At 40.6% G+C, this 11,913-nt stretch overlaps 1 long non-coding RNA gene across 1 annotated transcript; it reads left to right on the top strand.

Moving 5' to 3' along the window:
* The first annotated feature begins 527 nt into the window (after nt 1–527).
* Nucleotides 528–11,338, top strand: LOC150034559 (uncharacterized). The gene is made up of 3 exons (XR_016531387.1): nt 528–909; nt 1,509–1,676; nt 11,162–11,338. It is a non-coding gene; the product is annotated as an uncharacterized LOC150034559 (long non-coding RNA).
* The last annotated feature ends 575 nt before the right edge of the window (nt 11,339–11,913 follow it).

Consider the following 11,913-nt stretch of genomic DNA (forward strand, 5'->3'; position numbering starts at 1 on the left):
CCTAGGTAAGTGCAAACTCTCGTAAGCGCCAAGAATAAATGGACGATGAAAAGGCTCTAGATGATATTTTTTTGAGATAAATTTTTAGTTACAAATAAACTTCTACATTGATTAGAAAAAAGATCTATATAAGAGTATGAGCAATTATATTCATTAAAATGAATGTTTTTTTTATTAGAAATGTTTAGGATAATTATACAAAAAAGAAAAAGTTTAAGGTGATCCCACCAAACTTTTTGGTAGGAACCAGAAAGCTTGAAAAGATGGAGAAAGTAGCATCCATTTTTCTTTTTTCTTTTTCTTTTTCAAAGAAAATGATTTTATACTGCCTCGTGGGCTAAGAGTTAGAAATGTCCATCTCAGCTATACTAAGAAAATGGGCTGGACAATCCCAGGGCCAGATACAATCCTGATGGTTAATTCTTGTTTCTTTTGCTCAACTGTCAGCTAACTTATTACAAAAGCGAGATAAAAAGAGGAAAGAGATGGAAGATAAATCCTTTTTCATCAACAAAATTTCTTCAATGTTCTACCGACTTCATTCAAAGCTAACTGCTCTTTGTTAATGAGATTAATCGCCAGTAGACAATCTGATTCAACACGAAGGTTAGGGATACCCAGTGAAATGACCAACTTCATGCCTTTGATTATTGCAAGGAGTTCGACAATTAATGGCGTGTAAGTCATGGTCAGACTCTTTGAGAGTAAAGCTATAACAGAGCCATCGTAGTTCCGTATAGCAGCACCAAGACCTGTCACGGTTGGATTTACAATCCATGCAACATCGACGGTGAGAGAGAATAAGCCTTTGGTAGGAGGAGACCAAACCCTGTTGCATGTCGAAGTCGTCATTGATTTAACACCTTGATTCAAAATAGGAGGAAGAGAGACACTGGTAACTTGCTCCAGGTAGTCTCTAATCCATTTACTTCTTGCTTCTACCGAGATGAAACTACCTTTATTGATTATTGCATTTATGTCATTCCACATAGACCAACATGAAACTGCGATTAGTTCTTTTTTTTTTTTTTTTTTTTTTTTTTGTGAACATGAACTTTGAATTGCACACCACCTGTCTAGAATACTGTCATTAAAATTCTCTTTTGGTTGATTGATAGAAATAAGCGATTCCTAAATCACCTTCGCTTTTTGATATGTAAAGAAAATACGATCCAAAAATTATGGATATTTTTGGCAGATCAGACAAATTGGTGAAATATTAAGACCATTGTTGTACAAATTAACTCTAGTGGGGATGATGTTTTTGAGAGTTCTCTATAAAAACAACTTAATTTTGGTAGGGATTTTAAGTTTCCATAAGTTAATCTAGACCGATTCCATTGAATTTTCACTTGAGGAACATACATATAATCTGGAACGTTGGAACCACTTATAACTTGACTTGACCGAATAAAGCCCATATTTATCGAAGTGCCAACATAATCGATCCTTAGCATTCAAGTTAATCAGAATTCTAATGATGTGTTTAATATCTGATTCTTGAGTAGCCTCCTTAAGCAGATCCACATTCCAGTGACCCAATTGGGTAATGAAGTAAAAAATGTTAACGACAATGACAGAGTGGCCCAAGTTAAGAGGTCAACTGATGCCACGTCAAGACAACCATGCCAAGTCACCAATCCTAGTCATGGATGAGGAAGCACAAATATCTTCTGGTTGTTACGATTTCCATAACAAACTTTATTCCCTCATCTTTTTCTGATTGGTTATTTTAATGTATTTGCTGCTTTTCGTTATATTATTCTATTATCCATTTACCATTCTTGGGCAACCCTAATTTAGGGATTCTCTGTATATAAAATGGAAAGTTTCTACCTCATTAATGACATTGAAAAATACAGTCGAGCTATACCCTCTCCTACAAAATCTCTGCTAATTAAAATCTTGATTTGGTATCAGAGCCGCAATGGCAGACGCCTTCTTCTCCGGGTTCTCTAGCGTAAATTCTGGGTTAACCAAATTCAGCAGTCCTCCGCTGAATCAGCTGCTAAATCAGATCACGAGTATCAAGCTTGAGAGAGGAAATTTTATGTTATGGAGAACCCTAGCCCTCCCAATTTTATGTGGATACAAACTGAAAGGTCACCTAACAGGGGGTGAACCTTGTCCTCAAATGTTTATTTCTCCATCTACTTCACAATCCACCCCTGTCAGCTCAACTGAACCCGATTCACAGCAGCTTATGGGAGGAGGATCCAGCTATGCTGCAACAAGCACAATCAATCCTCAGTATGAGGCCTGGATCACAGCAGATCAGCCTTTACTTGGTTGGCTGTATAATTCGATGATATCAGAGGTTGTTGTTCAACTTATGGGATTCAAAAATGCGAAGGAACTCTGGGATGCCATTCACAATCTGTTTGGAGTCCAATCTAGAGTAGAGGAAGATTATCTTCGTCAAGTATTTCAACAAACCCGCAAAGGTAACTCGAAAATGAGTGAATACTTGAAACTAATGAAGCTACACTCTGATAATTTGGCTCAGGCTAGAAGTCCGATAACTACAAGAGCCTTAGTGTCGCAAGTTCTACTTGGCCTGGATGAAGAATACAACCCTGTAATGGTTGTCGTTCAGAGTAAACCTGATATATGAAACCCGGATTTCCATTTTTCCTACTTAAGCAGGTGATTAAGAAAATTAACTAAGTGAAAGTTAAAATCTATGTTGAAGAGAAGGAAATTTCTAAGTGTTGAATAGATTTTCCTTAAGTAGCTTTGAGTTAAGCTTTAATTGATGAAAAATTGACTAAGTGTTGGACTAGGCATTGCCAGCATTGGCCATAAGATCTTGAAGAGATTATTTAGGCCATGAGAGAAGTTGAAGTGGGAGCGACGCATGCCTTGGAGGTTAGACCAACGCATTAGGCTGAATGGATGCGTTGGATGATGGATGCGTTGGAAGGGTGGTATGCGTCCATACGGCTAAAAGAAGAAAGTTAAAAGTGATGCGTTGGAAGGTTGAGATGGCACGAGGGTCGTCGGTGCAAAGGGCATGCAGACGCAAGGGTGTGCGAGCGACACTAAGCGCCCATGTCGAGCGAGCCCATGCGTCGATGCCAGCACCCAGGTGTCGAGCGACCGAGCGAGCCCTGCGAGCGATGCTAAGCTGTCGTGCCAAACAATGCATCGATGCCAAGCGATGCGTCGATGCCAAGTTGCCGGGCAAGCGCCCATGCCAAGCGACTCATGCGAGTGATGCGTTGATGACGAGCGAGCCATGCGATTGATGTTAAGAAACCGTCTTATATATCGAGGCCGTGTGACCTTGCTATGCGTTGGAGGTTGACGATGGCTTGCACGATGGATGCATTGGACAAAGGCCATGCGATGGGCTAGGTTAGACACATAATGGTTGGCCCTTGCGTTGGTTAAGGCTTGCGATAATTGAGTGAGTTGGGTTGCGATGGTGTTGTGTTGAAAACCAAGGGGAACCAAGAGTTGCTATGCGTTGAATATCCAAGGGTTTGTGGACACATAGGAAGGATGAGCTCATATGGAGAACGTCATTCTGACACGCGGCTTGTTAGGAGGAATTCTTAAACCTTAAGCAAATTAGGTGGATGCATAAGAAGACATGTAAAGGATGAGGACTATGCGTTGGTGAAAGGAGAAGAAGACACTTTGACTTACGCTGATGTAAGAATGTATTGATGGTGTGAAGAAAAGACACTTAGACATGCAGCCAAGAAGGAGGTGTCGGCCGTGGAGCAATCTTGGACGCCTATAAATAGGGCCAAGGACTTCAGATGAGAACTCAAATTCTCTTCAAACGAAATAAAGAAGAGTGTGTGATGACTAATTGAGAGAAGACCATGCATTGGTAGCAAGACCATGTGTTGGTCAAGAAGTTCCAAAAGGGGAGATGCTGTCGGGTAGAAAAGACAGGAAGTAGCATCAACTTGGAATGAAAAGTTCTCCTAGAGTACTCGTGCGTTTGATGTGATTCTAAAGCCATTTGAAAGCTAAAAGAGTCTAGTTTTCATGGTGGGGCTGCAGGAGAAAAAGCTACAAGGAATCGGGCTGGAGAATGAGGAAAAGATAGAGGGGTCGAGTTGTTGGGTAAGCTGAGCCAGTCTTGATATTTTGATTATTCTGGCCAAATCACGAAGATTTATGAGCTAAGAGTTTGAGGTAAGCTTCCTAAGAAATTTTAGAACATATTTTTAGAAGGAAGTATCTCGAGATAAAGCCTAGAACTATAAGTAATCTGAGCTTTAAGTTAAATTTGGATCATAGGGCTCAAAAAGGAGCCCGAAGTGACCAAGGAACTTCTAAAGAGAAAGGTTCCTAAACGATCAAGGTGAGTGGTTATTGTGTGTTGTATTGTTGATCTGATTTATATATATAGGTAAATATATATAGGGGATAATGTTAAATTGAGATCAGGGATATATGTTTATCTGATTACGATGCTTGTTAAGATATTGCTTATATGTTTGTGTTGGAAACTGAAATTGTACCCGAGGTATATGGTTAACATGCTTGAAAAGGTACTTGGTGGGAAAATATAGTCAACTTCGGTCGACGAAAAATGATAGTCGGTGATGACCAGCGAGAAATATAGTCAAGTTATCTAAGCATAGCTAGTGAGAAAATAGTCAATGTACACATTGGCAGGATAATAGGGTACAGGGAAAGTTTCCACAGGAATTATTGTTGTCTTAGTATACGTGTGAAAGTACTAAGGATGTTTTTATTACGTGGTAACCAGCGGTCAAGCTGGGGCTGATTGTTTTAACCAACGATCAAGCTGGGGATTGTTCAGCTGTTTGGCTGGAAAATAATAATGAACTTATGGTAATGTTCTTATTGACTATGTATTGCTTTCCCAAAAGTATATTTCTGTTGACAAGGTTATTTGTTTATCTAAAGGCACTACTCACTTGGCTTTATAGCTCATGTTTTTCCATGATTTATATTTTAACCCCTCCCCCCCCCCCCCCCCCCCCCCCAAGGTAGCGAAAGGTGAGGAATTCCACAGTGCTGCTAAGGTCAAGGTCTGCAACGTACCACAGTTACACTTTCGGAGGGTTTACAGTTGTTCTTATAAATTTGTTGTTAAGTCTTGGAGTTGTATAAACGTTACATTGTTGTAATTAAATGGGCCTACTTAATCGATTGTGTCACACCCCGCCCTAGACCACCCTCTTAGCCTAGGAAAGGGCATGACTGCAATAGTTATCAACCCTTTGGTTGACACTTACTGCCTAATAACTCTTGCAGAATAACTCTGATACCAATATATAACTCATATACAGTGGAATGTCTTTAGGCCAAAAATTTATTAATTCAGAAACAAAACATGTTTAGAGTCATTACAACACTAGATTCATAAGTCCCAAAGTTCAAAAACCCCAGTCCCTATATGAACAACGGAAACATGTGTACAATATTTACAGTAACCACCTAAACCGACGAGTTACAATATCTTTATCCTTTAGTGGCAGAGCAGATGCAGAGCTATCTCCTGAGGATTTGACCGTTACCTGGGGGAAAGGAAAACATTTGAAAACGGGGTGAACTTGCTAGCCTAGTGAGTGACTTAAGAAAGATGACTGATTCTCATGCAAAAATCTCAATAAAGAGTTTAAACTGAAAGATAAGCTTCTAAGTACCTTGCACTGCAGTATAAACATTTTCCAAATATAAAACATGTAAAGCTGTTTAAATCATGATACAGTAAAATCGTTTCTTAGTTGAGAATAACCCTGCTGTGGTTAAAAATAATCCCAACACCAACTGCTAGTCAAGAGAGAACCCTTTTGCTCAATCTCTGACTCTATCTACTTACGTGCACGTGGCCATACTAAGTACCGTCATACCTTAGGTACTTCTACTCAGATACCATCTCAAATGTCCTTCAATATCGAGCTGCTAGGATACCTTCTCAAATTTCCTTCGGTATCAAGTTGGTTTGGTACCTTCTCAAACGTTCTTCAGTACCAAGTTGGTTAGATACCTTCTCAAATGTCCTTCTGTATCTAGTTGGGCGGATACCTTCTCAAATGTCCTTCGGTATCGTGTTTTAAGTAAAACTAGTCATAAATGACTTTCTCTTTAAAGCATGTAAAGTATAACACATATAAAAACATAGCTTTAAAGATACTAACGCATGTTGGGTATATTTAACACATATAAATAGCTTTTCAACAAACTTCTCACACATGCATGCGTTTAAAACATAACTCATGGTTTGCTTGGAAATCACTTTGTAAAACTAGCTGACATGAGAATAATCTTCTTTAAAACATCATTTCTTTAAAACATTGTAAATATTTTATTCAAACATTTTAGTCAAATGTTTTAGCCACTCACTTCGATCGCTTAGGAACTTTTCACTCTAGAAGTTCCTTGTTTACCTCGGGCTCCCTTTTTCACCCCTAGAATCCATATTCAATTTAACACTCAAATTACTCATAGTTCTAAGCCTTATTTTGAGATACTTCCTTCTACAAACATATTCTAAAATGTCTCAGAAAGCTTACCGTAAAATTTGAGCTTAGAACTCCTCGTGGTTTGGCTGCAATCTTAAAATCTTCAAGACTGGCCCAAGCTTATCCGATAGCTTAACCCTTCTGTCTTCTTCTCAGTTTCTAGTCCAATCCTTTAGAGCTTTTTCTTCAGAAGCCCTACCCTGAATACTAGACTTCTAGAGCTTTTAGGTGGCTTTGGAATCACTCCAAACTCAGGAGTATTTTGGGAGAACTCCTCGTCGCAAGTTGATGTTGTTTTCCAGACTTCACTGTCCAATGCGTCCTTTTTGAAGCTCTATGATCAACGCATGGATTTTGCTCTCAACGCAAAGTTTAATCAGCTTTCCCACTCTTTTTAATGTCTTTTTGAATTATGGTCTGGAAAAAGAAATCCATGGTCCTATTTATAGGCGTCCAAATATTCTCCAAATTCGACACCTCCTACTTGGCTGTATGTCCAAGTGTTTCCTCCTCACACTAACAACAAAACTTTTTTATCAACGCAATATAATTGTCCTTCTCCTATGTAGCCAACACATGGGCTTCAATTTTCATATCCTCTTATGCAACCACCTCAAATTCTTAAGGCTTAAGGTTTCCTCCCAAGAAGACACATGTTTGATGACGTCCTTTAGGTGAGTTCATCTTTCATATGCGTCCACAACGCTTGGATGTTCAATGTATAGCACCATCAACGCATAGTCCACTACTCAATGCATAGCAACCCAACTTAGCCACCGCAAGTCCTAACCATTGCAAGAGCCAGCCATCACCAATGCATAGGATGGTCGTTCATCCTCGACGCATGGCTCACTAGGTATCACCGCACGGCTTGTTTGGCATGGGCACATGGCGCTTGGCATAGGCACTGGTCACCGACGCATGGGCGTGTGGCATAGGCGCTGGGCATCGCTCGGCCACATGGGCGCTTGGCAGGGCACTCGATGCATGGACGCTTCACCACATGGTCGCTCGACGCGTGGGCTGAGTGCTTGGCAGAGGCACTTGGGAGAGACGCTCGACGCATGGGCTGGGCGCATGGCAGAGGCGTTTGGCATGGACGCTCAATGCATGGGTTGGGCGCTGTGCATCGACGCATGCCTTGCCCGCGTCCTCGCCTACCCTTGTGCCATCGAACCTTCCAACGTATTACTTTAATTTTCCTTCTTTCAGCCGCATGGACGCATACCATCCTTCCAATGCATCCATCGCATCCGACGCATCCATCATCCTATGCATCCAACGCATCCATCATCCAACACATCCAACGCATATAGGTTTATGCTTAGGCAAATTTTCCAAGTTTTTTCCCCAAAAGTCAAGCTTCCAAATTTCCTCTTTTCTTTTAATTTCCACCATTTTCTCTACCATTACATACTAGTTTCCACATCAACCTACTCACCACACTAGTCTCAGTAGGGAACATACTCAAGTAGAGAAATTAGGATTCGGTGTTCACAAGTTGATTGTTGAATTTGTTCATTGGTATCAGAGTTATTTCCGCAAGAGTTTATTAGGCAGTAAGGGTTAACGAAAGTGTTGATAACTGTTGCAGTCACGCCCTTTCTCAGGCTCAGAGGGTTGTCTGGGGCGGGGTGTGATAACTTGGTATCAGAGCATAAGTTTCTGGGATAATTAAGGAATTAGTTTATACCAGCTTAGTATCGAAGCAGAAGTTTCTGGGAAAGTTGAAGGGTTAGTTGATACTAGTTGATATCAAAGCATAAAGTTCTAGAAAACCTGAGGGTTGAGTTTAGTAAAACAAAAGGGAAGTGTGGTAGAGTAAGGGTTTAAAGAGAAACCTAAGAAATTAGTAAAGGTAGACTAAGAGGAATGGCGAAGGTGGCATGACCTAGTAGGCAACCAGAGCTGGAACTCACAACGCTACCTGAAGATCTACCGAGGAAGGTAAGTGTGAATTTAAGTTATTCTCATTTAAAGTTTGAGATAGAAATGATTATGTTGTAGATAGTTTTGTTCAACATCTAGCTTAGAGATGGCTAGGTGAGGTATCATTGGACAAACTAAGAAAGTTGATATCAGAGTAGTGCAGTGGAAGCGTAGTAATAGACGAGGTTATAAAAGTTTACAACAATGGTTACTGTGGAACTTTAGACTGAAGTTAGTTCGAGTAAATTTCGAGGACGAAATTTTCTTAAGGGGGAAGTAAATGTGAAACCCGGATTTTCATTTTTCCTACTTAAGCAGGTGGTTAAGGAAATTAACTAAGTGAAAGATAAAATCAATGTTGAAGAGAAGGAAATTTCTAAGTGTTGAATAGAATTTTCTTGAGTAGCTTTGAGTTAAACTTTAATTGATGAAAAATTGACTAAGTGTTGGACTAGGCATTGTCATGCATTGGCCATAAGATCTTGTAGAGATTATTTAGGGCAAGGGAAAAGTTGAAGTGTGAGTGACGCATGCCTTGGAGGTAAGACCAACGCATTAGGCTGAATGGATGTGTTGGATGCGTTGGATGATGTATGCGTTGGATGCGTTAGATGATGGATATGTTGGATGCATTGGATGCATTGGATGATGGATGCGTTGGAAGGGTGGTATGCGTCCATATGGCTGAAGGAAGAAAGTTGAAAGTGATGCGTTGGAAGGTTGGGATGGCACGAGGGTCGTCGGTGCAAAGGACATGCAGACGCAAGGGTGTGCGAACGACACTAAGCTCCCATGTCGAGCGAGCCCATGCGTCGATGCTAGCGCCCATGCATCGAGCGAGCGCTACAAGTGATGCTAAGCTGACGTGCCAAGCGATGCGTCGATGCCAAGATGCCATGTCAAGCGATGCGTCGATGCCAAGCTTCCATGCCAAGTGATGCGTCGATGCCAAGCTGCCGACCAAACGCCCATGCCAAGTGACTCATGCGAGCGATGCATTAATGATGAGTGAGCCATGCGATTTATGCTAAACAACCGTTCTATACGTCGAGGCCGTGCGACCTTGCTATACGTTGGAGGTTGGCGATGGCTTGCACGATGGATGCGTTGGACAAGCCATGCGATGGGCTAGGTTGGACACATAGTGGTTGGCCCTTGCGTTGGTTAAGGCTTGCGATGACTGAGTGAGTTGGGTTCCGATGGTGCTGTGTTGAAAACCAAGAGGAACCATGGGTTGCTATGCGTTGATGGCATACTATGCGTTGAATATCTAAGGGTTTGTGGACGCATAGGAAGGATGAACTCATATGGAGGACGTCATCCGGACATGTGGCTTGTTAGGAGGAATTCTTAAACCTTAAGCAAATTAAGTGGATGCATAAGAAGACATGTAAAGGATGAGGACTATGAATTGGTGAAAGAAGAAGAAGACACTTTGGCTTACGCTGATTTAAGAATGTGTTGATAGTGTGAAGAAAAGACACTTAGACATGCAGCCAAGAAGAAGGTGTCGGTCGTGGAGCAATCTTGGACGCCTATAAATAAGGCCAAGGACTTTAGATGAGAACTCAAATTCTCTTCAAAGGACATAAAGAAGTGTGTGTGAGGAATAATTGGGAGAAGACCATGCGTTGTAATAAGACCATGTGTTGGTCAAGAAGTTCCAAGAGGGAAGATGCTGTCGGGCAGAAAAGACAGGAAGTAGCGTCAATTTGGAATGAGAAGTTCTCCCAAAATACTCATGCGTTTGATGTGATTCCAAATCCATCTAAAAGTTAAAAGAGTCTAATTTTCATGGTGGAGATACTAGAGAAGAATCTCCAAGGAATCGGGCTGAAGAATGAGGAAAAGAAAGAGGGGTCAAGCTGTCGGGTAAGCTGAGCTAGTCTTGATTTTTTTGATGATTTCGGCCAAACCACGAAGATTTCTCAGCAAATATTTTGAGGTAAGCTTTCTAAGATATTTTAGAGCATATTTATAGAAGGAAGTATCTCGAGATAAAGCCTATAACTATAAGTAATCTGAGCTTTAAGTTGAATTTAGATCGTAGGGTTCAAAAGGGAGCCCGAGGTGACCAAGGAACTTCTAAAGAGAAAGGTTCCTAAACGATCGAGGTGAATGGTTATTGTGTGTTGTATTGTTGAACTAATTTCTATATATAGATAAATATATATAGGGGATAATTTTAAATTGGCATGATTAGGGATATATGTTTATTTGATTACTATGCTTGTTAAGATATTGCTTGTGTGTTTGTTTTGGAAACTGAAATTGTACCCGGGGTATATAGTTAGCATGCTTGAAAAGGTACTTGGCAGAAAAATATAGTCGGATTCGGTCGATGGGAAATGATAGTCGTGACGACCGACGGAAAATATAGTTAAGTTACTTAAGCATAGTTAGTGGGAAAATAGTCGATATGCATATTGGCGGGATAATAGGGTATAGGGAAAGTTTCCATAGGAATTTTTGTTGTCTTAGTATACGTGTGAAAGTACTGGAGATGTTTTTATTATGTGATAACCAGCGGTCAAGCTGGGGTTGATTGTTTTAACCAGCGGTCGAGCTGGGGATTGTCCAGCGGTTTGGTTGGAAAATAATAATGAACTTGTGGTAATGTTCTTGTTGACTATGTTTTACTTTCCCAAAAGTATATTTTTGTTGACAAAGTTATTTGTTTATCTAAAGACACTACTCACTGGCTTTTATAGCTCATGTTTTTCCATGTTTTGTGTTTTACGCCCTCCCTCCCCCCCTCCCCCCCTCCCCCCTCTCAGGTAGCGAAAGGTGAGGAGTTCCAATGTGCTGCTAAGGTCAAGGTCTGCCACGTACCACAGTTACACTTCTGGAGGGTTTACAGTTGTTCTTGTAAATTTGTTGTTAAGCCTTGGAGTTGTATAAACGTTACATTGTTGTAATTAAATGGGCCTACTTAATCAGTTGATTTTTGAATTTGTTCATTGGTATCAGAGTTATTTTCGTAAGAGTTTATTAGGCAGTAAGTGTCAACAAAAGGGTTGTTAACTGCTGCAGTCACGCCCTTTCTTAGGCTCGGAGGGTAGTCTGGGGTGGGGTGTGACATGATATTTTGTGGCTTGATATGCTGTCAGAACTCTTGTCCTTTGAGAAATGACTGGAACATCAGAATAACTCCAAAATAACTGTTCAATTTAGTCACAATGCATATGTGAACATGGCCTTCAGTAAATCTTCAAATGGTGCGAAATTGCCCAATCAGAATAATGTTACAAGAAACATCCAACAAACAAATCGTTCTCAGTTCAATGGTCAAAGAGGTAACTACAATAACTACCATGGAGGGGGAAGCTCAAACAATTTTCGAGGTCGAGGAAGAGGTCGTGAAAATCGCCCTATATGCCAGGTATGTAAAAAGATAGGATACATTGTTGATGTGTGTTATCACAGGTATGATAAGAAGTTCAGTCCTCAACAACATCAAAACAGAGGAAATGGAAATGGTTCTAATCCACCAGGCAATAATCCATCAACATTTGTAGCAGCACAAAAC

The sequence above is a fragment of the Benincasa hispida genome, chromosome 8 (genome assembly GCF_027475165.1).
Source record: "Benincasa hispida cultivar pf3 chromosome 8, pf3_genome.v1.1, whole genome shotgun sequence".
In the NCBI taxonomy this organism is placed as follows: domain Eukaryota; kingdom Viridiplantae; phylum Streptophyta; class Magnoliopsida; order Cucurbitales; family Cucurbitaceae; genus Benincasa; species Benincasa hispida.